General features: G+C 48.3%; 1 long non-coding RNA gene across 2 annotated transcripts; it reads right to left on the bottom strand.

Annotated features, from left to right (window-relative positions):
* Positions 1-3,977: 3,977 nt before the first annotated feature.
* Positions 3,978-26,062, bottom strand: LOC140653208 (uncharacterized). Of its 2 annotated transcripts, XR_012043051.1 has the most exons (6): positions 25,938-26,058; positions 23,910-24,027; positions 22,324-22,761; positions 21,337-21,528; positions 5,425-5,662; positions 3,978-4,507 (listed from the first exon to the last, which is right to left on the bottom strand). It is a non-coding gene; the product is annotated as an uncharacterized lncRNA (long non-coding RNA). The 2 variants fall into 2 exon arrangements; XR_012043052.1 differs by lacking the exon at positions 23,910-24,027 and having other exon boundaries at positions 25,938-26,062.
* Between the last annotated feature and the right edge of the window lie 23 nt (positions 26,063-26,085).

Below are 26,085 nucleotides of genomic sequence, written 5' to 3'. Positions count from 1 at the left end.
GGGTGTCCCCGAGGGCTGGCAACTCCTCCATCCTCCGTGGCTTTCCCACCTCCTGCTCCTTCTCGGGTTGCTTCGAAATCCCGCTGGGTTTTATTTGGGTTTTAGCAAATACCCTCTCGCCTTGATTTGTTTCTTTTTCGCCTTCCTATTTTCTGCTCCCTTGAAACAGGCTTATGCGCCCCACGAACTTGGCATGCTTTGAAAAAGATAAGCATGAGTTTGCCGGCTCCGCAGGTGAGCTTTCTGCACCGGGTTCAGCAAGCAGCCCTTGCACGCAGGGAAAACATTCGCCTGATTATGCTCAACCACCGCCGAAGCTCTTGTTTGCACCAGGTATTCAGTGCAGTCAACTTTAAAAAGGGGGAGAAAATATAAAAATCGAGCAAAGCAAAGGAGGCATGGAGTTCATACGACACGGGGCAGTGGGGGAAGCACGATGGTGGTGGTGGTGGTGGAGCTAAAAGAGCAGTTAAACGGGGATGCTGGGCACCATGGGGCAGAGGGTGGGGAGATAATTCCCCGTGGCAGGAATACGCCATCTGTAGAAGCCCGTTTGGGCTGCTTTTATAGGAACCGAGGTGGTATAACTACATTCGCTAGCAAATAATTTAAATATTGCCAGTCACGTCACATTGTGGTTGTTTGGAAATAATTATATCCATATCACAGACAGTAAATAATAGATGTGCTTTCACTAACATTTTATTCATGTTCTGTTTTAATATGGCAAACTTAGAAGTAATTTAATCTCCCAGTAAATTGAACTGGTAGGGGGTTCTTCACACAGAAGATTGCAAGTTATTAATTCCAGGCAGTCTTCATCTTGTACAATTAGTCACTGTTTGCAGCTGGAAATGTTTTATTAATTTTCCATAGCAGTTGATTTTCCACAGTTTTCTCAGTTTAAATTAAGCAGTAAGAGCCGCTGTTTCTTCTTAAATAAATTTCCTTTCCACAAAAATACATGCCTCTGGCTATGTCAATTTTCCCGTTTGATTAAAGTGCCAGCAGGCAATTAATAACTTAATGCATTTTAAAGTACTTTTGGAAAAGTAATTTGAATAGCCAAACTTGTATATTTGAATTGATTGTTGCAGAAGATTTAACACACGTTCTTAAATCACAGAACCTTGTAAAGGACAAATGAAGAGTTGCAGAAGAAGTAGGCACTGTCCGACACTGTCTCCTAAATACAGAGGGATCCCCTAAGGCTTGTCCTCTTCTGGGATTGTCACCTTGGTCCTGGGAGAGGGGTTCAGCCTCAGTTCGCCTGGAGTCCAGGCGCAGGGCTGCAAGAGGTGAAGGGACTTGCTGCGTTGGCTGAACTCTCTGGAGATGAGGTCCTTGGGAAGCCCTGAGGAACTTGGGAAGCCCAAGGAACCTTGGGGTCCCTGGGAAGCCCTGGGAACCGCTCTGGTGAATAACTGTCACTTCTTCACTGTGTGGGCTGGGACATTCCCAGTCCCAGCATGGGCTCCCACCAGCACCAAGCACCTGCTATCAGGTGGGTCCCAGAGGGCCCTTATGGTGATTCAGACCTAACTTCATTGCTCTTGTCCATGCCCATGTCCATGCACACGCCCATGTCCACGCTTATATCCATGTCCATGCCCACGCCCATGCTCATGCTCATATTCATAGCCATTCTCACGTCTATCCATGGTCAGTGCAGCATAGAGGCAGGGCTCAGAAGGACCAGCTCAGCATGACCACCTCCTGTGAATCCAACCCTTCCCTTGCACAAAAACCAAAACTAAGGCTAGCAGGGACCTCAAAAGGCCACCTACTGCATGCCTGGCCCTCAGGTGGGATCAGTGATCTCTAAACCAGAGAGATGTTTGTCTAACTGGCTCATAAAGACCTCCTACGAGAACGCACCACCTCCCCTGGCCATCTATTCAGGCTTTGCTGTCCTTATAATTAACTCTGTCATGGCTGTACCTTCCTTTGGGTGCATCTCCCCGTGAAGCCTGTGAGCAGCTCACACCAGTGCGGTCGTGTGTGCCGAGGCCATTACGGGCGGGCAAGCAGGGTGTTTCGCCTCTCACACCTGACACCATGATCTAGCAAAGCACTTAAGTGCCCTCATAAATATAATCAGATAAACAACCCCTTTGAGCCGATGGCATTATTCCTCTGCTTGCCTTAAAGCATGTGCTTAAGGACTTTGTTGGATTGGATTGGAAATGCTTTAGCCCTCATCTTTATCTGCCTTAAAATCAGTCTTGGAATAGGACTGTCTTATATTCATTTGTTATTTCTTTTAAGACATCAGCAATTCTATCACATTGCCGCCTTTTGCAGAAGTTAACGAATGTCCTCACATCGCCCAGATGCGAGGCGCCACAAAAGATAACCACGAATTTCATCTGATACATCCACCATCTGGAAAGAGATTATTTTTCTTGATGCTGAGCTGACTTTTCTGACCATCTCAATGCAGACTTGGAGTCAAGTGTGGGGTCCCAGGAGGGAAAAGGAGGGGTGATTCATGTTGCGGCTATCAGCGTTTCACACATCTGAGAGCGTGGCGTGCCCCAGCTGAGAACTTCAATTCACTTAGTGCAAGATGAAACGGCAGCTGTGTTGGATTGATAAAACAATAATAACCATGTTGAAATAATAGGATTAATGCCAGCTATTGCTGTTTAACCAAAAGGTCATTTTGACAGATGTAACTTTTATCAGGAAGCATCAAAATATCAAATTTGTTTTTGATTTTTTGAGGGGAGGGCACTAAGAAGACAAAGTGGGGTCACTGAACATGCCAGGACTTTTCCAGGCTCTGGCATTTGGCTGGAAGCAGCTCCCAGTCTGCAAAAGGCAGGTCCTCAGCTCCAGGGACATCGTGGCCACAGCTCCACCATGACCATCACCAGGCTCTGCCCTTTGGCTGAACTCTCAGGCTTTTTATTTTTCCCTCATCTCCTGAAGCTCTGGGCAAGTTTCTGATTTGTGCACCAGAAAACACCTTCCCGTCTTGTCTTGAAAACCCGACGCAACATTGCTTCGGTTCCCACCTGGCCTCGGTGGCCTGTCTGGTCCCCGCATGCAGCCTCACCTCTCCAGGGACTGCAGGAGTCACGCTAACACCGACTGCTCTGCCCTTCCTCCCTGGACTGGCTTAGCAGCCATCCTAAGGATGATGGGGCTAAACTATATATACCTGAAAAAATGGTCGTATAGCTCTGCTCCTTGCCCAGGGCTGTGTCAGAAGGAGAAAAGTTGTTTGGGAAGACTGAGTCTTTAACTGCGTGTCTCCCTTCCACCGGTGGCTTTGCTGGATCTCCACCTCTCTGCTTTCCCACCGGAGCCTGTCCTTGCCCTCCACTGCAACCCCGGATTCGCCCAGCAGGTCTCACGTCCCTCCCAGAGGAGGGACCCTGCTTCATCCCGCTGCCAGGGGACTCTGTCTGGGCTCTCTGTCCTTCCTCGCTGCCCCATGGGCTGTGATTTTGCCTCCTCTGAAGGGCAGAGTGGTGTCCTTGAACCTGCCGTGCACGTGTATCCTCACCGCCTAGGGTACTGTGTCCAGGGACGTCATTGTTGGCTTCCCCACATCACGACAGCTTGCACCTAGACATGCTCCATCGGCCTCGGGCTCCACATTTTGGAAGCTCCCAGGGTCCCCTGGCACCCTGGGGCCAGAGCTGGGGGGGGTCCCCCCTCCTGCCCGCTCAAGCTGCCACCTCCCTGCCGCTACGGGTGGTTTCTAGCTTGCTGGGTGTGCATCTGCAAGTGGAGCCCAGTTAAAACCAGTGCACCCCAGTTCAGCAAGGGGAGCAGCAGAATTGCTTTATCTTTTTTTTTGCAAACGAGAGGTGCTTTCCAGTGAAAGCCAAAAGCGGGTCTTCTCTCGGCTTTGGCGGCTGAAGTGCGGGACTGTGCTATTTGCAGCCGAGAAGCTGCTCTCCCGCCACTCCCGGATCAAATGCAAACAGGAGCGGTGGGAGGCCAGCCCATCTCTAACCGTGCGAATCAATCTGGAGGAAAGAGACAAAATCCCCAAATCTCAAAATAATGAAAACAAAGATATCCAAGTAATAAAATCTGCAAGAAGCACAAAGACAACATAACTCAGATCTCAGCTGGCTCAAAGAAAGTGTCCATTAACAAGGGATTAGAGGGAGGGAAGTACACAACCAGTCAATAGGAAGTGAAAACACACCGCACAGTGGCCTAATATCACAGCCCAACGCAGGGTTAGGATGAAGGCTGTGCTGGGCAAGTTAGAATAAGAGCTACTCCAGAAATCTATCAAATAAAAAAACAAGCACTGCAAAGCCTGCCTTTGCTGTGGCACCTGGTTTTTAAGAAAACTTGAAGACTTGTAGCTCTCAGTCAAAGAAAAAGCGTCTTGTTCTTTCACTGTGCACACTCATATGCATCCCTCGCGTGCTGCACTTCACTGTTACATCTCAGAAATTGAGATTTTTTTCTTGTCTTGGGGGTGGTGTAATCTCCTCACGCAGCCCGGTCCGGTCTGGACTTGGATCTTTCGGATGCCCTGGTAACACAAATAACAATAAAAAATGAGTGAGATTGATTATGTTCTCCCCACTGCTGTTTTCCAGCTAGTCTGAACGGGTCCAAAACTCTTCTTTCCCTAAATGTCATTGAAATCAGTTATTCTTTGAAAGGCACTGATGGATTGTGGAGTATTTCTTAAAAAAGCAGGGCAGGAGAAAGTGCTGTGTAATTAAATATGCAGAGAGCGTAGCATGTGTGGGTGATACATTCATTTGGAGTAATACACACACTTGCACTTCCATCGTTATTTAGAGATTAAACCGGCGCAGCTCCTTAGTGCTCACGTCTGCCGAAAGCCCCCGTGGACTGCAGCAGGCGTTGGGGTCCCTCCTGAAGCCACGAAGCATTAAACCCCATCCCAAAAGCCATGTCTGGCTCTACTCTTAAATGAGGTTTCACAAGCCAAGCCTTATTTTAGTAACTCAATGTTTTAACTGGTCTGTGTTAAGAGGATGGGAGGGAGAGGCTGGGTGGTACCCAACACCCGGCCGTGGTGATTCACAGCCCCCCTCGGGGGGGTTAGCCCAGCTGCATCGGAAGCAGGGCCAGGTTCTAAATAGGGGCTTAATCTGAGTTAAAATTAAATGGGCTTAGTCTGGGCTTAATCTGAAATAATACCTCCGGTGTTTTGGATGTATTGGCGCTGCCTCGAAGGGTCAGCGGTACCAGCCGCCGTCCTTCACAAGCCCTGGGTAGTGCTGCCGGACAAGCCGGTGGTGCAAGCAGCATCCCACTACCTCCTGCAAACATCTCTGGGTCTCTGTGGCCACCAGCAGTAGTAGGTGATCTTGCTCTCAACCTGGCCATGATCTGTAGCCTGGAGACCTCTGAGCGCAATATATAGAAATTTGTGAATTTGCAAATTTGTGAACACCCTCCCAGACCTGCCCACACCTCTGTAATTTCCAAGTGGAGTCAGTGAAAGTCCTAGACCAGTGCAGACGCAGCTGTAGGTAGCACACGGCTGTGGGTCCAGCACCCGGAGGTGTGCTGGACATGGCACGTGCTGACTGTCAGGGTCCCCCTTCGGGCAGTGGTCCCCATTGCCGTCACAGGTGAATGCAGCCCTGGGTCAAAGGCTGTGGTCTAGTAGCCCATCCTGCTGGATTCAGGTGAAACCCTCTGCCCAAGTCTGGAAGAAAAGAAAAATGCAATGGGTACAACAGAGAGAACAGAAAGGATGTGTGACAGACCTCAGCGGCAGGGTCACACCAGAGACCCAAGCTAAACAGGACCCTGGTGATGCTCAGCCAGGCACTGGGATCAGATACGTGCATTTGAAATATGAGTAGTAAAAGTAGCAAAAGGATGTTTCAGGAGCAAGTGAGGGGCTCTCCCATCACCAAAGTCCACATTAAGCCCTGGTCAGCACTTCTCTTGACAAGCACAAAGGGACGTCTCCACCAAGGAGTAGGCAAAGGAGGGAGGAAGGGACAGGCAGGACACAGCAGCTGGCTGTGGAGCACACTCATTCCTCCATGCTTCTGGGGACAGGGTGAGGCAGAGGACAAGACACGGAGAGTGAGCAGATAGATGCAAATCCTGGTGCTAGCTCTGACCCTGAGTATGGGAGCTGAACTCTCAGATTTCCATTTGCTTTGAGACAGAGGAGTTGTGCTAACCTCATCTAATATTTCTCCCCCATCATCACCCAAGCCTGCCCTTAGAGTGTGCCACTTCGCAATCCACCACCAGGCCAATGGCCCAAACCCACTGAAATCAAAAGGAAAGCTTTTAGCTGACTTACAGCTGCCTTTGGATGCAGCCCCGGGGAGAAAGCAATATATAGTTGAGTCCTTATTCACCCTAATGCCATCTCAGCACCCATCAGAGGCATCAGCAGGTCCTGCTAAAGACCTTTTCGAGCTCTTCAAACACCCACCAGCAAGGGTAGGTGGTGTACCCAAAGTCATGTACCCATTACCAGAAGATCAGGGCACCTCCAGCTCTGAGTTATGCTTTGTTTCTTCTAGCTGGGTTTGCAAACTGAAAACAAACGTGGTTCCCATGACTTGTGTCCTAAATCCTGCTCTGACCTGACAGATTTAGGTAAGCATTGGTCCGAGCGGCATCATGCTTCTCTGACAACTCCTGTGTTGGGAGAGAAGTTATACGGCTTTGCTTTCCTTTTTGCCTGGTGTTTGGCGTGCAAACGCCCGCTCCCTGGAAAATAATATATATTGTCTCGAGGATTTATTGCCAGCTGTATTGCCAGCTGCAATTTATGAGATTCTGCAAGCTCTGCTGGTAGCTTTGTATACTGGAGGTTTCATTTTAGTGTCATCAGCCACAGATTATGACTGCAAGGGGTGCCTGTCTTTAATCTCATTTTTGAAGGAATTAATGTTATTAGTTTTGATGAATTAATGGTATTTAGGTGTGCAAGGTTAGCATGAATTAATGTCCACCTATTTCTGTTGTGTAGCTGACTATTGTAAAAGGACGCTGGTAAGCAATCTTCACATAGTCTCTTTTTTCTTCCTCTTCATTCTTTTGTAATGCTCTTCTAGGAGCTTAAAAATAATGTTTGAGATTCTTTTCTTTCTTTTTAAGTAAAAAGAAATATTGAAGATTTTCCCCTGGGTAGAGCTGACATTAACTTAGCCACTGCTGAGTCACAGAAGGCTAACAAGCATTTGGGAGCCCAACCAAAAGGCTCTGCTTTATAGATGGTGCAGGTGTAGGAATAATTCATGGCACAGCTCAGCTTTCTGAGGAGGTCTCACATTACTGAGAATTGCAGCTTTAACGGCTGGTGGAAAAGCACCAAGAGAGGAGTTGCAGGGCCCCCACCACCTTCAAAGTGGGTTGCAGGGCTGCAGGACCATGCGGGACCTGCTGCCACATGGAGCCAGGGACCATAATCCCCTTTATTAGCTGCTCACCTTCTGCTTAAACCACCTTGTTTTCCTCCCACTGCTCTGATCAGAATCAGCCAGCTCTGACAATTAGAAAACTTAATTTTTCCAGGCTGATTCATGGTTGAATCCAGTGTGTTTGGGGTCCACGCTGTCCATCAGATCAAGGACACCTAATGTTTACCTGGGTTTAGATGCAATTGTAGAACCCTGATGGTTTTTCTTCCTGGTCTGTGTAAGTCCATCTCCTTTCATCTCCTCTCACAAGAAAGATCTTCAAACCTTATGCTGCTCCCTGTGCCTTGTGCTCTTGGAGCAGGTTATGCACACACTTGAGGTCCCCTGCCAGGAACAGGGTGCTCCAGGAGGATGTTGTGCAGGCTACGAGGGAAGATCATACATCACATAGTGCCACCACCACTGTTCACCTCAACACCCATCTCTGCACCCAGTGAAGGGCACCCATGAGGTGTCCGTATAAGAAGAAAACCGAGGATGTTGTGTTTGCTGTAGGATGAGGCTGAGCATGGACAGATGGTCCTATCAAAGCGTGGGGTGGATTCATCTTGGTCAGCTCGAGCTTGCCTGGCTTCCCCATGATGCTGGTGAGGAAAGATGGGCTCTTCAAGGAGACAACATATCCCGGCCACCTTAAGCCCCTCTCAGAATGGCAGGAGTTGCTCTCCAGAGGTGTTTCTCTCCTTCCAGAAGAGGGAATCTGTACTTCTAACAAAAACTGGACCATTAATTTTCAGATAGCTCAGATTAAGTGACATCTATCCTGTGTGTCTGCCTGGATGGAGACAGCAGAGATCCTGGCAAAGGCTGATGCCAGCAATTGATCTGATACTCATGAACGGCTCCCTGGATAGCTAGTGTGTGCTTCTTCCACTTGTTTGAGATGATCCTCTAGATCAACATCACTTTTGTGGTGAGGAAAAAAAATCCAGCACAAATATTGCATACTTCATGTCCAAATGGTTGTGACAGGTCATGTTTCAAATTTCTGTGTGTGGGCTGAGAAGGCTGAACTTTGCAATGGGTGGACAATCTGTTGAAGGTCTTCTTTAGCACTCCAGCCTCAGCATCCTTCAAAAGTAAGGACAGATGGGTATGTCTGTCTCTTTCTCTGCCCGTCCTGCAGAGAGCATGGCATCATGGGCATTTTACAAGGTTCCTGGGGAAAGATTAGACTGGTCTAGTAAGTCTGACCTCCTAGAAGGTGGCTCAGCACAGACGTTTCTGGTACCAGCTTTGTACTTGTGAGTACAAACACCCTTTCTGAAAACAGGCAGCAATATTCACGTCCAATTCTTGAGGAATAATTCTACCAGCAACATCATTTTCTAGAATAAAATAAGCACAAAACTGAGTTCTGAATAGATGTGCCATGAACACCAAGACATGGTTTTAAACATGACATTGGTATATACAAAAGTACTCCTGCGTGCTCTGGCCTTGCATTTGTTCTAAGTTCAGTGCCTTGCACAAGGTAAAGCAGGCGTCTCCTGTAGTTCCCATTGAAAATATGCTGAGTAACTGATTTAGCCCTTGTGGCCACCAGCAATGTTCCTGCGACAGGACCAAGGGCAGCCGGTGAAGCACCCGGATAGCCTGTAGCTGCTGTAAGTATTGACACCCCATGGGAGGTGAAGATGCTGCACAGAGCGAAGGGGGAAGCAGGTGGGCTGACAGAGGGTAACAGCAGTAGGTCAGGTCTCCTGGAGATGCTCTTGGTGATCTAAGGCCATCAGGTTTTATTTGTAGTGTCTCCAACCCTCCAAGTTAAAAAAACCTCTTGAGCCAGATTCCACCACTCTCCAAACATGAGATTAGCTTCAGAGTCACGTGCTTTTTAACTTGTCTTCACTTGTCTCAGTTTTTGGAGTACGTTTACATCAAGCTTTCAAGCTATTGTTAACAAACTTGAGGACTAAGAACACTGATCATTAAAAACCCTGAGACTCCTCTGCCTTCCCTTGGTCCCAGCAATCGGGGACTTGCTCTGTCATGAGATACCTGAAAAGATCTAAGAGCTGGCATCGTTATCTGGGCGGAGGGAGCTTTTTATTGAGGATTTTGTTTCTTTCCTAATGAGGAGTCTCCAGGAACAGGCAGGGAACGTCTGTACTGCTGGAGGGATCCAGGTTTTATTGTGCTTGCCTGTACAAAATGGCATGTTGTCTGCTGACAACTACAGAGCCTTACCCCAAATTGGGTCTGCTACAGTGTGCTGGCTGCAAAAAAATGAACACAAAATATCAGAAACCCTTTACTAGGGAAGCACCTGTATTGTGTGATAGACTTCTTTCTCCCGTATAGGTATATTTAGGAATAACTAAAAGTCTGTGTAAAGCTGCCTTGAGCTGTTCTTTAAGTTAATTATCACTTCTTTTGGTACTATGAATGGCTGTTCAATGACACTGTCAGCGAGTGGAATGAACCAAATTACTTTAATTATGGAGTAATTGCACAGAGTGATGGTAATTAAATCTTGATCAGTTTAAGTGAGTGAATTAATTGCTCCAACTTGGAATGCACACCGCAGCAAGAGGAGTTGTTTTGTAGTTTAATTAACACCAACCACTAAATTCTTATCATATCTAAAATGCAGACAATTAATGAGTTTGATTCTGCTCTCACCTTAATAGGAACTAGGACAGAATGCATGCTGAGAAAGGTAGCCGTGGTAGCAAAATGACAGAAAACTTAATATTCCTGTCAGTTGTGGAGATATATTAGTTATACTCTCCGCTTTGCCTTCCAGTGAAATGTGCAAATAGAAGTATTTCCACATAATTAGCTTCTGGCCCCATTTTGTTTCAATACTCATTGATCTGCTAAACAGGAGACATTGCCAAACTTGTTAATGTTTTAAACTTCAGCTGCTTGTGTTTTCAGGTGATTTTTAGCCTCTTTGCCTCGTATTGTCCAGCATGCTGCTCCCATGCTTGATAAATGAGCTGCTTCTTTCCCTATGCCATGTGCAAACAAGTTGCCATAATTTGGTTGTGTAATGGTCATGCAGACCACTCCTTAATGCAATGTCCACCTTCTGCCCCACCTGACAGCCTTCCAAAATTGCCTCCTCTCATGGGTAGTGTCTGGGCTTCTCTTCTTTTCACTCGTACCATGGCAGGGGCAGATGGAGAAGACCTTCCAAGCAAGAAAGTTAAGTTAGAGAGTTGGGTCATGAAAGCTGGTAGGATCTAGCCACGGTCATGGAATGAGAGAAACATGGTGAGGACACTTCTGAAGGACCACAAGTGAAGGATGAATTGGCCCTGGGGACAAAGCAGCGGTTGGGGCCACTGCCACACTCCTGGGAAGTACAGTGCAGCCACGGGGCTGCCTCTGTGGCAGGTCCCAGCGGTGCCACCTCAGAGGCTGGTGAATGTACTGTCCAGAGAGCCCAATGCAAGTCTTGCCTCCTAGATACCAACTGCAGGCTCGGCAGGATGGCAGCAACGTAGCCAGCCTCCCTGTTTACAGGACCTGGTCCTGGCACGCTACTGATCCACGGGACAAGGTGTTAACACGTCTTCTCCTGCACAAGGACACGCAGACCCTGCTGGGTCAGTACAAGGCTTATGCGGTTCCTGACTCTCCTTTTAGCTGGAGGTCAAAACAAAGATGTATTGTCTTACACCCACCTCCTTGCACAGGGCATGGGGTCACCCTGCCCTCGGCAGAGGGATCTCCCTTCCTCCCCATCCCTCAATGGCCACTTGTGGGGCAGTGTGACCTGTGCCACCACCTTGGCCTCCTGTAGGTCATTCATCTATCAGTCACAGTTTCCATCAGGCTACTCTGATTAATGCTTTAGCCAAGTCTTTACAGGATTATACACATTCATCGATGCAGCAGCCAGGAAGCCAAACCGAACGAGAGGCAAGCAAAGAAAGGCTAAACACAAACTAAATGAGGAGTTCAAGAGCTGGTCCTTGAGTAAGAGGGTAATATTTCAATGCACTTACCTGCATTCCAATAAAAACATATTTTAATCAATTCCTCTCTATGGCCTGTAAAGTGGTGTGGATTAAAGGGCTCAAAAATGGCCAAGCTGTTGCTGGTCTTCCCAGAAAGGCCAAGTGCTGAGTTTTCCCTTCTGCACACCCACTCCTGTGCCATTGGCTGTCCAGGAGCCACGCATGGTTTTATCCATCATTATTTAACCCCTTACTTTCCCTTCAGATGGGCAATATGTTCCTTCGGATCATCTCACCACCAGCCTAGCCCCGCTCTGCCCGCCTAGGGATGGGATGCTCTATTGCGAGGATGACAAGTCCCACCGTGCCCCCGCTTCATGCCTTTGCTGTGAAGCTCTTGCTGAAACAAATATGAGACATAAAGCTGTTGTCTGCCCTTATCCTGCTCTCCTAAGGGAAATCATTACGCCATTTGGGCTGTGTGGGAATAGGGGAGATCTTGCTGAAGGATTTGGGGACATGGAGGTTGTGACGTTGTCTCTGGTGCAGGAATCCCAAAAGAGAGGCAAGCTGAAAATTAAACCCACAGTTGCTTGCCACACTGGTGACGCTGCTTAAGAGACACTTAAATGTAAAGAAGAAGGGAGTTTCCAGCAGATGATGCGACTACAGGTTCAGAGCAGTAAATTTTCTCTTATGTCATGGAGGAGATAAGAGGAGGGGGGAAAGTCCCTGGAATGATACCAAATGAGGCACTTGGCTTAAAGGTGCTTTTAAACAGTAAAATATCTGTCATGAACACCTGCCTGAGCCACACACACACGCACAGACAGACAGCTACATCTTCAACAGCGTGAGGAGGTGCTAATTTACTCTGCTGAGAAGCTGGTGGAGGTGTGACCCTGAGCTGGAGCTGCCGTCTCTGAGTTCAAGCCATCACAGTCTCACCAGAGCACAGCTGGTGGTTACCAACTGACGTCTGGGAGGGCAGCAGCCAGAGCGGGAATGCCATCGCTTCAGTGGCACCAAGGTTCAAGAGGGTTTCATGTATTTAATTGGAGATTGCACCCATGAAGTCTCCGAATTTGGCCAAACGTGGTAAATTTTCAAATACAGAAAAGCACACGCTGGTGTGACCAGTGATATTGCCCAGCTGGCAATGCCAGGCCAGCCACTGCCCCTTCGTGAGCTCCGGTTTCTATTTTCTCTTTAACTGGTGGTAAGAGCCAGCACTGTCACTGATCTGCTATTGCCGAAACGCTGCTCTGCCCAAGGTGAGCTCTTGCTCAAATTTTCCAGGTCTCATTCTGACCTTGGTCACGCTCCCCCACTCCTTCCACATCCCCACTCGGCTGCACATCTTGGACGCAGGCACAGCTACAAGAGCTAATTCCCTGCTGAGTGATACCTCCTCTGATTTGAACTGCCATCAGCTCATGGCACGACACCATCTTTTGGAAACGAAAGAAAGAATCTGCCGAATTAGAGGTATTTCTCCATCCATTTGTAAGATTTCATGGAGTTAATTCAAATTCATGGCTCCTGTGGCTGCCATGACGAAATCATAGCCTTATAGATGGCCAAGGAATTCCCATTTGTAGGGATTTTTGATCCCCCAAGGCGTGCTCAGCTTCTGCTGAGGACGCAAGCCACATAAGGGGTTTAGATAGCAGCTCCCTCCTGCTCTGTACCATCATCAGACTCACAAACCAATTTTCACTTGTTTCAAAGCGTTGTCTTACTGTTTTACCAAAATAACATAGCCACGCAAAGGCTGGGGCTCACTATCCAGCATCCTAGCTTTTTCTTTCACTTTTTTTTTTTCCTTCTTTAGTGACTTTGCTCATGAACTGGTGCATGATGTTTGACAGGGTTAACAGTCGTGGCCTGAGGATAGCTGAAGGTAAAAGGGTTTTTTCTGGAAACCGAACCTCTTGAGTGAAAGGTCCTGCTGTTTGATTTTGGTGGTAGTAGACTAGTTGGCTGAAGGACTTGTAGCAGCCCAAGGCTGTTGGGCTGAAAGCAGCATCAGCAAGCTACTTCCATACCGGCAAACATTGCCTAAATTGTATGACAGGGTAGGAAATGCCAAATCGCTTTGTTCCACACTTCCCTGGAACTGGACAAAAGCCAAAATTTGGACTCTTATTCTTACCTCTCTGTCCCTTCCTCCAATACTCTGCGCCACTATTTCTTCTCTAGGCTCTACACAGCGTATTTAAGCCCTGAATGAAGCAGGCTGTGCCAGCCTGGGTGGACCTTCATCCCCTTTGCTGCAGCCACACAGCTTCTCACCCCATCCCTGTACATGGAGAGCCACCTCCCTGTGCTTTTGCGTGATGCTGTGTAGGGATGGGACAGCAGGATCCTAAAAAAGAGAGAGCCAGGGAGACCCCCCGAATGCCCCGAGTCCCCGCACAGCTTGCAGCCACACAAGTAAACACTTTGCCTTTCCTCACCAGGCACCACCTTCATTTTGGCAACTGAGAAGAGGCCACATGGCCATGAACGTAGCACCACATAGCCCCCATGCTGCCAGCGTCCCTGCACTGCAGTCAAGGACCTGTGCCACATACCAGCTACCTTTGGGCACCTGCCTGAAAGACCAGTCGCAACATGTGCCACTGGAAAGACAGACAATGAGGGGAATTGCTTGTCTCTATTATAGGGAGGGTCTGGACCCACTTGGACCTGAATTCCCTCCAGGTCCCCATCCCTATTGCTTTCCTGTGGGTGGCTCCAGCCATGCAATGCCCTCCCTATGCCTCCTGCCCAGCTCTCGGAGGGTGTCAGCCCTCTCCAATGCCATCGAGATAAGTATGACCTTAAGTGACTTGTAGTGATGGTGCAAAGATTTGAATGCACACCCTTGCTGGCATCTCAGCGATGCAGCCCTCCTTCAGGACCCTTGCTATAAGGAACAGCACATAAATTCTACTAATCCCATGCAGCCGTAGAGAGCTTTTCTTTCATTTGCTGAATGTATGAAATCCATATGTCATCAATCTCTTTCTGGTGGCTGGAGCCTGTTTATGAAGCTTAAATCTCTGGCATGTGGCTGGGAGCACAGGGGCCAAGTCCCGGCGCCTGCCAGCGCAAGCTTCCACCTCCTGCTTCTCCCGCTGCCCTCTCATCTCCCTCCCTTGGCAGCCGGCACCCCCCGTAGCGACTCTTAGTTCCATTTTAGGGGAACCAAATGGTTCCTGTTTTAAACAAGGTGGTAGTGGAGCAGCCCAGAAGATGCACTGTTGGAGCAAGGAGGAGGCAGAGCTGGGCAGCTGGCTGCGTGCCTTCCCCTGGGGAGGACAGTCACCCCAGCTCTGCACTCCAAAACCTGCTTTCTGAATCGCCTGCCAGCCCCCCCAAACCCCCAGATAAGCAATTAAATGAGTTGCAGCAGGGTCAGCCGTCTGGCCTCCGCCAACACCGGAGAGCTGAGGCTGCTTAAAAATTATGGTTTCACCAAATTTGTGGGTCCTGTGCAAGAATCAGCCCTTCGTGGTTATTGTATTTCCTTCGGCGCCCAGTTTGGGCTTTCCAAATCACTCTCTAGAGGTTGGGCAAAGGAAATGGGAGAAGGGGGCTGGTTTTGGAAACAACCCAGCCCGCCACAGTGGGAATGTGTGGCTGAGGAGGTCCTGCAGTTGGCAAGGAGGAGGCTGGCAGAGGCTGAGTGTGATGGAGAGGTGACAGACCCGCTGGTCGGGACCGGGGTGCCAAGAACGCTGCCCTGCCACTGCCAAACCATCCCCGAGCCCCAGCGCTGGCCAGGCACAAAGCAGATGTGTGGGGGAGCCCGGAGGGAGACGGGGAACACTGCCATGGAGAGGTGCATGAGAAGGGGGAAAGGGAATGAAGCCCAGGAACAGCACGTGGTCGGGATGAGGGGAGAATTCACACGGGGTCAGAGCCCTTCTCCCTTTATCTTTGGGAGATTTGGGTAGCTTACTTTATTTTAGTCCCTTACGACACATTTACATAAAGCTGCTTTGGGCTGAGTGCTTCTTAGTGCTGGTCTCTGTTCTATTTAAACATAAATGTTTTAAAGTGCACAGATAGGTTTTTAACAGGAAAAAATTGCATGTGAATTACATTTATTTCTTGTTTACCCACACAGCTCCAGCTGACAACTATCGACAGATTAACTTTCACTAAACTTTCTATGTAATATGTTTTAAAAAAACCCCACTTGAAGTACAGATTCTATTAGTTCCTGACCTTATGTTTTAAGAGGAAGAAAGTGGCTTTACACTCCATGAAATGTGTTAATGCATGGATAGAAGCCCTCTTATCCTCCTGCTTACATTAGGTCCAATCAGGAGAATGGATTATGTTTTTAATAATCTGACATTAGTATTAAAAATAATATTTAAGGCATTAGTCTCCATAACTAGTTCAGCGCGTTCGGAGCTTTCTCTTTGTGTGTGTGCACGCACGGCTGCGTTAAACATATGTTTATGAAACAATGCATTAGCCCAAACTGCCCAAATATATGGAGATAAATTGGGGCAGCAGATTACTGCTGACATCACTTTTTCAATTAGAGGCAGAGGGAAGATTTGATGGCCATTTTAAAACTGATTATGGAGGACAGGGATTAGAGGCTGTTAGAAACAGGAGGTCTTATTCCCCTCCTAGCCTTGGCCTCCTGGAGCTCCATGGACCTCAGGAGTGGATGCTGCTTTACGGGGTGGAATAAGGCCAGGGCCACTGGTGGATGTATAGATCATCTGTTATATATGGGGCTGGACCACTCTGCCTGTCTTAGTCACTCAGAAACATTGCATGGGACAGGAGAAGAAATCTGGAGTCTCCATCCCTAAAGCAAACGCTTTAGTGGAAAGCCAAGTCTTCCCGGCTGGTCTGGGAATTGGGGTATCCCGGCGGGTAAACACTGAACCCCACTGGCCTTGACCTTCTGTTGGGCTGTTTGTTATTGTCTCTATCTCCACGCATGGTTTGAGGGACATTTCAGTCATCTCAAGCCCTAACGTCCCCTGCATCCCCTGGAAAAGACAAAAGGGAGCTGGAAAAGACAAAAAGGAGCTATAAAATAAACAGGGAACATCAAGAGGAGAAAGTGGTGTGTGCGGCCATCACCGCACAGAGGAGTGAACTAGGACCTGCCATCCCAGGCAAATTTCTCCAGCGTTTAATTCCCTTCACTCAGGACCACTCACCTTATTTCTAGGTGTAGTTTATCTAATTGCAGCTTTTAGCACTTCAGGCTCACTTTGCCTTTGTCCGCTCAATTAATCAGCCTTCCAGTGTCAGAAATCTTCTCCTCATGGGGTACTTACAGATCACGGTCAAGTTACGGCCTGCCCTCCTCTCTGCTAAGCTGCAGATCGCTAAATGGAACTGCGAAGGGTTTTTTTGCACCCCTACCGGTGCTTACAGCAATTTTTAGACCTCTCCTATGTTTTAACAAGTCTCCTTGGGAAGCCTAACCTGAGCCTAACACTCCAGAAATGCTCCCATCAGTGCTGGACACAGATGTAACTCCACACCCGCTATCTCCGGGGCAGATGCGCTCCCTGTTTGCAAGAAGCCGAAGCCAAAATGCTTCGTCTTTTATTCGCCGGCTGCTGAAAGAGCATCCTCCCTTATTTTCACACGCACCTTTCGCTCTCACATCTCTTTGACAGCAAGACTCCCAAATTGCGGTGAGCCTCTGGCTTTTCCTCTACTGATGGCAAACAATGCTTATCTTTGCAACATATGTGCAGTAACTGTTGTTTCGTGGCAGAAGGGAAATCCACAAGCTATCCAGCCACTGCACCTGCCTGCTTGGACCGAATTCCCCTACTCGTGTTTGCTCACTGGAGTTAAGCAGGTCCTGGGCTGGGAGACCAGCTGGGAAATCCAGTTATTACAGGCACAAACAAATGAGCGAGGGGCGGAGATGGGCAGCCGTTCCTATTTGACTGCAACCGAGGGAATTTGGCAGTGCGTGGTCCTGACTCTTTATTTTAATTCCAGCCGGCCCAAGACAGGAGAAATTCAAGCGAGCCAAAGGAGGTGGGAGACAGGATATCCCCCACCCTCCAATCTGGACTTCTGACACATCTTGTCTGGAGTGCAGGACTAATGTGGCAGTTCAAGGCGGCCACCCTGGCGTCCGCAGACTGTCCTGCCTTCCTCCTGCTCTGCTACGGCCTTTTTTAACACTGAGGGGCTGTCTGAACAGCGTCTCTTTGTCTCCAGCCTCTAGGCAGAACGGCTATTTCGGGGGGCCTTACTGGCAGCCTCTTGAGGTGTGATTTTGGCCATGGCAGGGGAAGGAAGTGCCAGATGAAGGGATGGGTTATGCAAAGCTTACGGTGTTTAGTGGAGAGCTTTCTTCCCCAGAAGTGCTGCGGAGCTGGGTCCTTCCTGGGAAGATGAAATATGAGACGCCACAGATGCCTCCATCCTGCCCTTGGTGTCTCCCAGAAGATAACAGGAGCGACTCCCTAAAGTCAGAACCTGATGGGTTTTATCCATGTGTACAAAAATTAAATGAATTTTAAAGGTTTTTCTTGCAGTTTTCCTGGTGATCTTTGCAGTCGGTCAGCTGCAGTGGACAAAAAAACAGCCTAGATAAGCTGATAGTTATATTCATGAACAACCAGTGGATATTACACTGCTTTCTGCAAAAGATTTGTTTGGGAAGGTCAAGTTGTATGGCATTATCTCATATTTATGAGTGAAAAAATCCACAAGGTTCCTAAAAATCAGAGAAAAGGGTGTAATTATCTCATATATTGCAGAAGAATTATCTGTGCTGATTAAGCTGTCGCTCGTTAGCTCATCATGCTTATCAAGTCACCAACCGGCAATGCCTTTGACCTCAGCAGTAATGATAGCACAGAACATTTGGACCACCTTGGGTCACGATGAACCCATTTTTTCTTTTTTCCTGCTAATATCATGTGTAAATATATGGACAGCTGACCCTGCTAGAGAGTCCGCTGTCCCCGGCAAGAGGCTTCAGTTCCTCTGTGTTTCCTTTCACAGTGTAAGTTCAGACAGATTTGTGGAAAGCAGGAGATTTTGTTTGCGCCTAAATCTTTTTGTAGGATTTTCTTTAAAGGCCTTAATGCCATCGAAAAACAGCAAGAGGCAAATTCTGCTTTCGGTTACACCAAATGGGGAGTAAATCAGCTGAAGGCAGTGAGGGATGCTGGATTTATCCCAATGAAGGCAGAAGCAGAGCTCAGTCCCTAGCACTTAGCTATTTTCTGCACCAGCAGTTCTGCCCTTTGAAAAATTAGATGCATTTTTCTCATTCTCACTTGTGACGAGCCTGAAAATACCAGGCCACAGAAAGCAGAGGAGGAGAAGTCTGAGGCTTCTAAATTATAAGCGGTGGCAACATCAAGCGCATTAACATAAAAGCAGACTTTGTAGTGACTGCTGACCACGTAACGCTGTAGTCACCTGTCCTGGGCTCTTAGATGCAAGAGGGGAGGAGGAGACTGTAGAAGCTGTTCCCCTTCAGTTAACGTAACATGAAGGTTTTGAAGGTCTCAAGAACTGCCCTACGTACATATCGTTTCTTTTTATCCACCCTTGAAATAACAGTTTTAGGAAACATCATTATATTCTGCAAAGACCTTGGCCTCTTGCTTTATGTTAAATGTCATTTTCATGTGGTCAACAGCTACTTGGTGTTAAAAAGATGCTCAGGGCAAGATCACTCTACCTCAAACCTGGGATTAGGCAATGCCAGATTGGAAGTTTTCTGTCTTAATGGGACCAGTCCAACTGTCCCACTTCCCTCCCCGGGAAGCCTCATTCACATCACAATTTACTGGGACTCTGCCTTTGCCCCCCCCCTTTCATTTGCACACTCTGCAGCCCCTCATCTCGGCCACCTTAGAGCCTCCAGCATCTTCATCAGCTCTTTTTGGTTATAAAAATGTTCCCTGATTTATTTCCAATTCACCATCCATTCTAGGCATCAAGTGAAGCATGACCTGTGGAAAAAAAAATAACAAAACCCAGCCACAGGCATTTGGGTAAAGGCTGTTGTAACACTCATGCCCTAGAGGGGCATACTGAAGTTTTGTGCTGGTGTTTTCTAACTCTTGAGATCTTGACATACAGAAACTGGTGTGTCCTTCTGCTTCAGCCTCAGCAGGAAAAGCTCTGACAGCACCTGTGAGGGAGATCTAGGTTGTATTTGAACCTGGGCCCACACCCCAGATCACCTTATGGCCATCCTATAAGGTTACCAGCTGATGTTCAGATATGAGCTTGAAGCAAGCTTTGGGGCACGCCAGGAGAGGAGACCTGGATTCAGGTTGTCTTTTAACATGTCCTCAGTTGTGCCCTTACTTGTGATGTAGAAAGCTTGGGCAGAGTGTGCTTCTCTCATCTGGTCTTCTGCTGTTGGGCCATGGTCTCTTCATGGTGATGTCCCACAGCTGCAGTCCAGCATATAAATTGAATTTGGGGTCCTTCCTACATCTTCCACAAGGCAACTAGCTTGAACATGGACTGCTCATGCAATACTCTGGCCATATGGGCACTGAGCAACGAGAAATGTGAATGGGCAAGTCGGGTCTGGGTATACGCCAGGATTTAATCTGGATTTAATGTAATCCATTTAATCTGTTTCCTAGCCTGGCCTTCTACAGGAAATGGAGATGGAGCCAAAATATCTTGATTCTGGTTTTGTGCTTCCTGACCTCTATGGAGAACAACTGCAGGACCTGTACAGACCTTGAAACGAGTGTATGGAGCATGTTCAGGAGCTTTGCTTGGAAGAGCACGTACAGAGGGCAGAGGTCCGTCTGAGCTGTGGGGATGCTGCTGCCACCCACAGACATGTAGCTGCTGAGCTTGGACATACTCCTCTCAGCCACGAGCATACCAAAGGAAACATGGGTGAGGTTGGGCAAAAGCTTGTTTTTTGAAGCTATGGAGAATCTCACTGTCCCAGTCTGAATTTTATGGGAGACTTATGCTTAAATGGTTCAGCCATTACTGAGAATGTAAGAGAAAAATCATTGTGTTTTAATTGTGTAATAAAATACCGGTGTAATAAAAATACCTTCTCTAGGACTGACACCCACTGGAGCAAGGACTAAGAGGGCTGAGCCAGAGATCTGCCCCTAGTCGGGCTAGGAAAAAAGCAAACCAGTCCACTCAGCCTAACAAACTAAAAATCCTGCCCATGGGCTAACCCTCCAGCCCTCTCTCCTCCAAAATTTGGATTTATTACATTAGAGCTCTCCAGGTAACACAAACTATCCCATAAATGGCATGTCCTGCATGCTGACACACCTCTAACAGACCTCACATCAGCAGGGCTGCTTGTATATGGGGAAAATGGGAGTCCCTTGCCAGTCCCTTCTCTTGAAGGTTTAGCAACATTGTCTCCCCAGAGTTCAAAGCTGCAGCAGCTCTAACTTGCAATTGTAGGAGCAGGCAGGGCTATATACCTCCAGAGGCGATGGGCTTCTTTGTGGAGCAGTCTACTGATGAAAAGAAGGGAGTCCTTGGCTGAAGTGCATCTTAGATCACCTTCTCTCCTGCTGTTCTACACTACCTGCTGTTGTTCAGCATCTTCACAAGTTAATTTTGGCCATATATCCACACATCACAGTCCTGGCCAGTAACCTCATCTCTACGGAATAGCTTGGAGGAGATAAGGTTCCTACTATAACCTTACCATAATGAGACTAATACAACGAGCTTATGGGAGAACACAGATTTCTGAACTGACGCTGAGGCTCCATCAGTTTCCAACTAGATTAAAAGACAATCTGTGGTAGCATAACCACCGGTAGCAGCATCGGGGATTTGTTCAATGCCACAAGAACACAGTGAAGATATGGCAGGCCCAGGTAAGAAGGCACTGGTAAACCCAGGTAAGGAGAGTGATTATGGAGGGTGCAATTCTTGTCCTGCTTGACACTCACCCTTTGCTCAAATTCCCTGAGCATGACCCTCAGCTGATACAATCTAATCACAGCTTAATAAACAGGAATGAAACAGAGAGGACAGGATGTAACATGAAAACTTCTTACCTAAATGAGTTATGTGATGAGTTTTACTGGAACTGTGAACGTAGGTGAAGAAAGAAGAGTTTGAGCCACTGGAGACCCCTGAAGTACGGTCTGCTGTTGGAGGTCTTCAGCTACTTGCTGTGTTTGGGCATTTCTCGGGCCAAGCTGTGAGTTTGGCCACCAAGGCATAAGATGGCAATTGATGCCCCACACCTGTAATTAAAAGAAGGATGAAAAGCATTTAAATGTGTTTTGCCGTGGTAAAAAGTGTTCCCTTCTTGTAAATACTAATCACAGAGTAATTCAGCAGTCCAGGGATGAAAGGAACGGGGCCCTCATGTCGTGCATTAGCTCGTGAGAAGATGGTCTCGAATGCGTTTGTGGAGTCACTGTGCAGATCAGACACCAGATCTGGGTCTGCAGTACGGCATCTGGATAAATAATATTAGTTTAAGGAAATCAGGTATGAAAACATAGAGCTGATTGTCAGAGTTCTGGGAAAACCAGCTGAGACAAATGGGATCTGTGACTGCTCAGTGTGTCAGAAAATCAGCTGGAAGGCCACTAAGACCAGTGGAGGAAGGGACTGGAGGTCTTCTGCAAGACAATAAAGCCTGTCTTACAAAGCTGCAAAACTGTGGGGAAACAAGATCTGCACAGGGAAATTAGTTCAGTCGATTTTTTTATTTGGGGAAGAAAATGAAACTGATTTTTGAAATAATGAACAAGCTGTCCTGTGAGTGGTGGAACCAACCCTGTTTTCCCATGGATCTGAGCCCCCAGATTCTCCCAGCCCTCCGACCACAACCACCCCTAGGTCCCCTTCCCCACGCCAGACGACAGCCAGCATGATGCTAGCGGCCAGGCTGTGCGGATAGCCCGGCCAGCAGCCCCGGTTACAGCCGCCTTCCTCCTTCCTCCCACAGCACACACTGATTTGGGTATCTCCCCTCTGCCCAGCTCTGCAAGAAATGGCCGTAACTATAAAAACATCTGGGACACCTTTACCTTTCTTTTGAATTTTGAGGGGTTCACAAGGCACTGGGGGTATCACAGCGGATGTACGGTGCAATCGCATGAAGCTCGGTCCCTTAGGTGGCCAGGGTGAATACAAGGAGCCACCTCTGCGGCATATCCAGGCACAGAGGTCCCCGCGTGCTTTGGGTGACCAGCCGCATCCAAACCCGTCCGTGGTGGCCCATCCTGTGTCACGCTCACAGCCCGGATGGGTGCAGCTGGAGGCCGCTCACTTCAGCAGTACTGAACACGTGCACTTGCAGGATGGGGCAGCGAGAGCTCCATGACCAGGGCCAGAGGGATGCTCACTGGACCAAGCGTGCTTTTATTCCACTTTATTCCACTTGGAAGTTCCCTCTTGTCTAGCACCTTGTCTAGCTACTATGGTCATGTTGCTGCAAATGTGGGATAGGAGCCTGGTCTTCCCCCCTCAAAAAAAAAAAAGAAAAACCCCAAGAAGTCATAAAACGCAGCTTATTCAAGCCACTTATGAACAAATGAAAGCAGCGTAATCTTCCTTGTCGTACTTTGCAGGCAGGCATGTATCGTCAGTGGAAATACTGCCAAACTTCTTGTTTAAATATAGAAGCCGTGCTTATTTGTATTGTTAATGGTCCCCATGAGGACACGCTTTCCTTACATGGGGATACTGTTTACGATGAAGACCGGGCTGGCTACTTTGCCATTAAAATTCTGCGCCAGCCCAGTGCTGACAATGTTGAAGCTTTGCTAAATGTGTATACACGTAAGTTCATTAAATGGATGCTGACTGTTGTTACACAAGTACAGCAGTTGAGTGCTTTCTGTATTAACCTTATCACCTGATGGGCAAAAGAAAAGGTTTAACTAAAGCTTAGGACTAATTGAACAGTATTTCAGTATTTTCTTATGTAAAACTGGTTCTGGTCTATTGTTTTTATTTATTTGCAATAACTGTGCTCATTCAAGTTTGTAATGACACTGCCATGGGTGAACAGAATTTGCTTTAAGTATTATTCTCCCTTTTCCTGTCTCCTGCCTCCTCTAAACTGTGTCTCTCAGGAGAAAATCTGCAATAGAGCCTGGTGAAAAGACAACTCTCTAAGTACACAGCCTTTTTGGGGAGTTATGTTCTCAAGCTATGTTTTTAAATTACTTTGGAAGTTCCTGTTTATTTTCTCTGTCTGCCTTGGGTATTTCCTGTCGGGCTGAGCGCAGAGCACGAAGCAGGAGGAGATAGGAGAGACTAAACCTCCCGCTGAAAGGTGGGAGGCGTCTCACCATCAAGACACTGCACAAACCATGAGCACTTTCTTTGCTCAGTTGCCACTAGAGTATGCTCTCGTGCTACAAGTTCCAGGGATTTTTTTTTAATAAATCAATGTGTAGCACAAGGCCATCTTTCAAATGCTTTCCACTTGCCCTAGTGTGGTTTTTTTTTCTAAGCAATACTTTATTTTTATTGCCATTGAGCCCATCCTCAAGGCTTTGAGAAAGCCCGGAGGGTCGCTGTGCATTGCTCTGCGGTGAGCTGAATCTAACTTGGGTTTGGACAACTCTCAACTTCCAGAGCATGAATGAAAACAGTTAAAAAATACCTGCCTGGCGCTGACAAAACCAAAAAAAGAGGGTCCGCATGTCCTTCTTGCCTTGGTCGGACTCCTGGGTCATGCTTGGTGAAGAAGGGGGAGCCAAATCTCATGAATTAATAGATTTCTGTTTACAGAAGAAAAACGTAAATGCACTCTCCAAAGCATTTATGCCGACATAAAGTCTGTCTGTAATCCCGGCCTTTGAAACAGTGGCAGTTATTCAATAAGATAAAGGCTGTTGTGAGCCTGCCCTACCATATTACAGCAAAGTACTTTGTCACTGGCACCCTAAAAGTTCCAGTTTCTGCATGACAAAGATATAAAACAACTTGCAGGACAATTAAAGAATAGTTTGTCCTTACCATATTATTACCAGCCATTCTTCCACATTTCAATATTTGCCTTTAAATTGCTACCTCCCCCATCAATATAATTGTAATCAGTCACAGTTAACATTTGTCTTTGGATGCCTTTTCCAAGTTAAATACAAAGAAAGAAAAATACAGCAAAGAAAAAAGCCACTCTTCGGATAAAGAGCCTCGCCACCAGCCTGCTTTCACACACAGACTGTGCACTTTGCTGCTAAAATTACATTTTAGCAGCCCCAACGGGTGCGGGAACAATGACCCCTCTCATTACCATAGTGACAATGGCTGGCGGAGGATTGCAACATATCTTTTTCTTCTCCCCGATGAACCTCAGCCAATAACGGCAGAAACCTGCCAATGAGTTGAGTATATTGAAGCTCACTTGGTCACCACAGAGCCAAGCAGTTGCCTTCTGGATGGAAGGTGGCCACATGGGCCCAGCCATTATTCAGCTGGTGTTTATACCCTCAAACACCAGTTCCTTCAAGCAACCCCATTAACTTCTGAGTGGGTCGCAACTTCAGCTTCTTTTGCCGTCTCTGTATGTACTGGCTGGTGTAAAAAGCCCTTCCCTAAATTCCCTTAATACCTTTCTCAGTTTCAGCTTGTACCCTTTGGGGGATTTTGTGCCGGCTGTTTCAAAAGGGTCACTCGGCACCAGCTTCTCCAGCCCCTGCAACACGATGCGCGGTTTTTCAGTCGTGTCAACCCTTAATCCTGCTCTTTTTTTTAATAAATGCAAACCTAATTTCCTAACATCTCCACTTAGATCTAATCCATAAGGCTGTTTATTATCCTAGTTACCCTCTTCTATACCTTTTTCATTTGTATTCAAAAGCCTCTCTTTAATCTGTCTCAATTCTCCAGGTACGGCCTCGCCGCTCTTTTGTACAATCCCATAATGATTTCCATGGATGTGTTTTAGTCTTCTATCAATAGGTCTCAGGATGCTATTTGCCTTCCTTAACTGCTCCTGCGGCGGGAATCGCTGCTTTTAGCATTCTATACGCTGACACCTCCAATCCTTTTCTTCACCAGCATCTCCAACAGCATCACATGCCCTGTTCAGGGCATCAATCTTTATTATCCGTGTACTGCCACACTCGTACGTGCAGCTGTGAGGCCGTTAAAGCGCGGCGAGGCGGGCCGCGGCCTGCGCCCTCGGGCCGGGCCTCGCACCCCCGGCCAGCACCCGCCCGCCGGCCCCAGCTCCGGCAGCAGAAGAGGAGCCGCTCGCCTGGGCCTGCGGTGGCCCAGAGTGGGCAGAAGCCGCCGAGCCAGGCTGGGAGCGGGGTATTTAAAATAAATCTAGGAGTCGGTGTTTCAGGAGGCCTCGGGCCCGGCCCGGCCCGGGCCCACCCCAGCCCCGGGCCCAGCCCAGGCCAGGCCCAGGCCCTTGGCCAAGGCATCGCCACCTCCCTTCGCGGCAAACCGCGCCGTGCCCCCTCCTAAGCGCGCCCGGCCCGGGACAGGGCCGGGGTCCTGCTCGGCCACGAACAGCCCCCGGTGTCGGGAGGCCGCGGGGACAGGTCCCGCTGAGGGGACGACCCCGGGCAGGCGGGGAACGCCGCGGCCGGGTCTCTCCGCCCCCACCCCGCCGCTCCGCGGTGGTTTCGCCCCGCCCCCCCCGCGCGGTGGTCCCGCCCTGCCGCCCGGCCGCGCTCACCGAGGGGGCGCTCCTCCGCCCCGCCCTCTCCGGCTGTACCAACTTCTCTAGGCGAGGGGGAGGGGAAGAGGGCGGGAGGCCGCGCTGAACGGCCCCACGGGCCCGCGGCCCTCCCTGTTCCCTATCCGAGCGCCGTTGATGACGGGCG

The sequence above is a fragment of the Ciconia boyciana genome, chromosome 6, assembly GCF_034638445.1.
Source record: "Ciconia boyciana chromosome 6, ASM3463844v1, whole genome shotgun sequence".
NCBI classification, from domain to species: domain Eukaryota; kingdom Metazoa; phylum Chordata; class Aves; order Ciconiiformes; family Ciconiidae; genus Ciconia; species Ciconia boyciana.
Note: the sequence above shows the minus strand (reverse complement) of the source record. Positions and strands in the feature narration are given on the sequence as shown.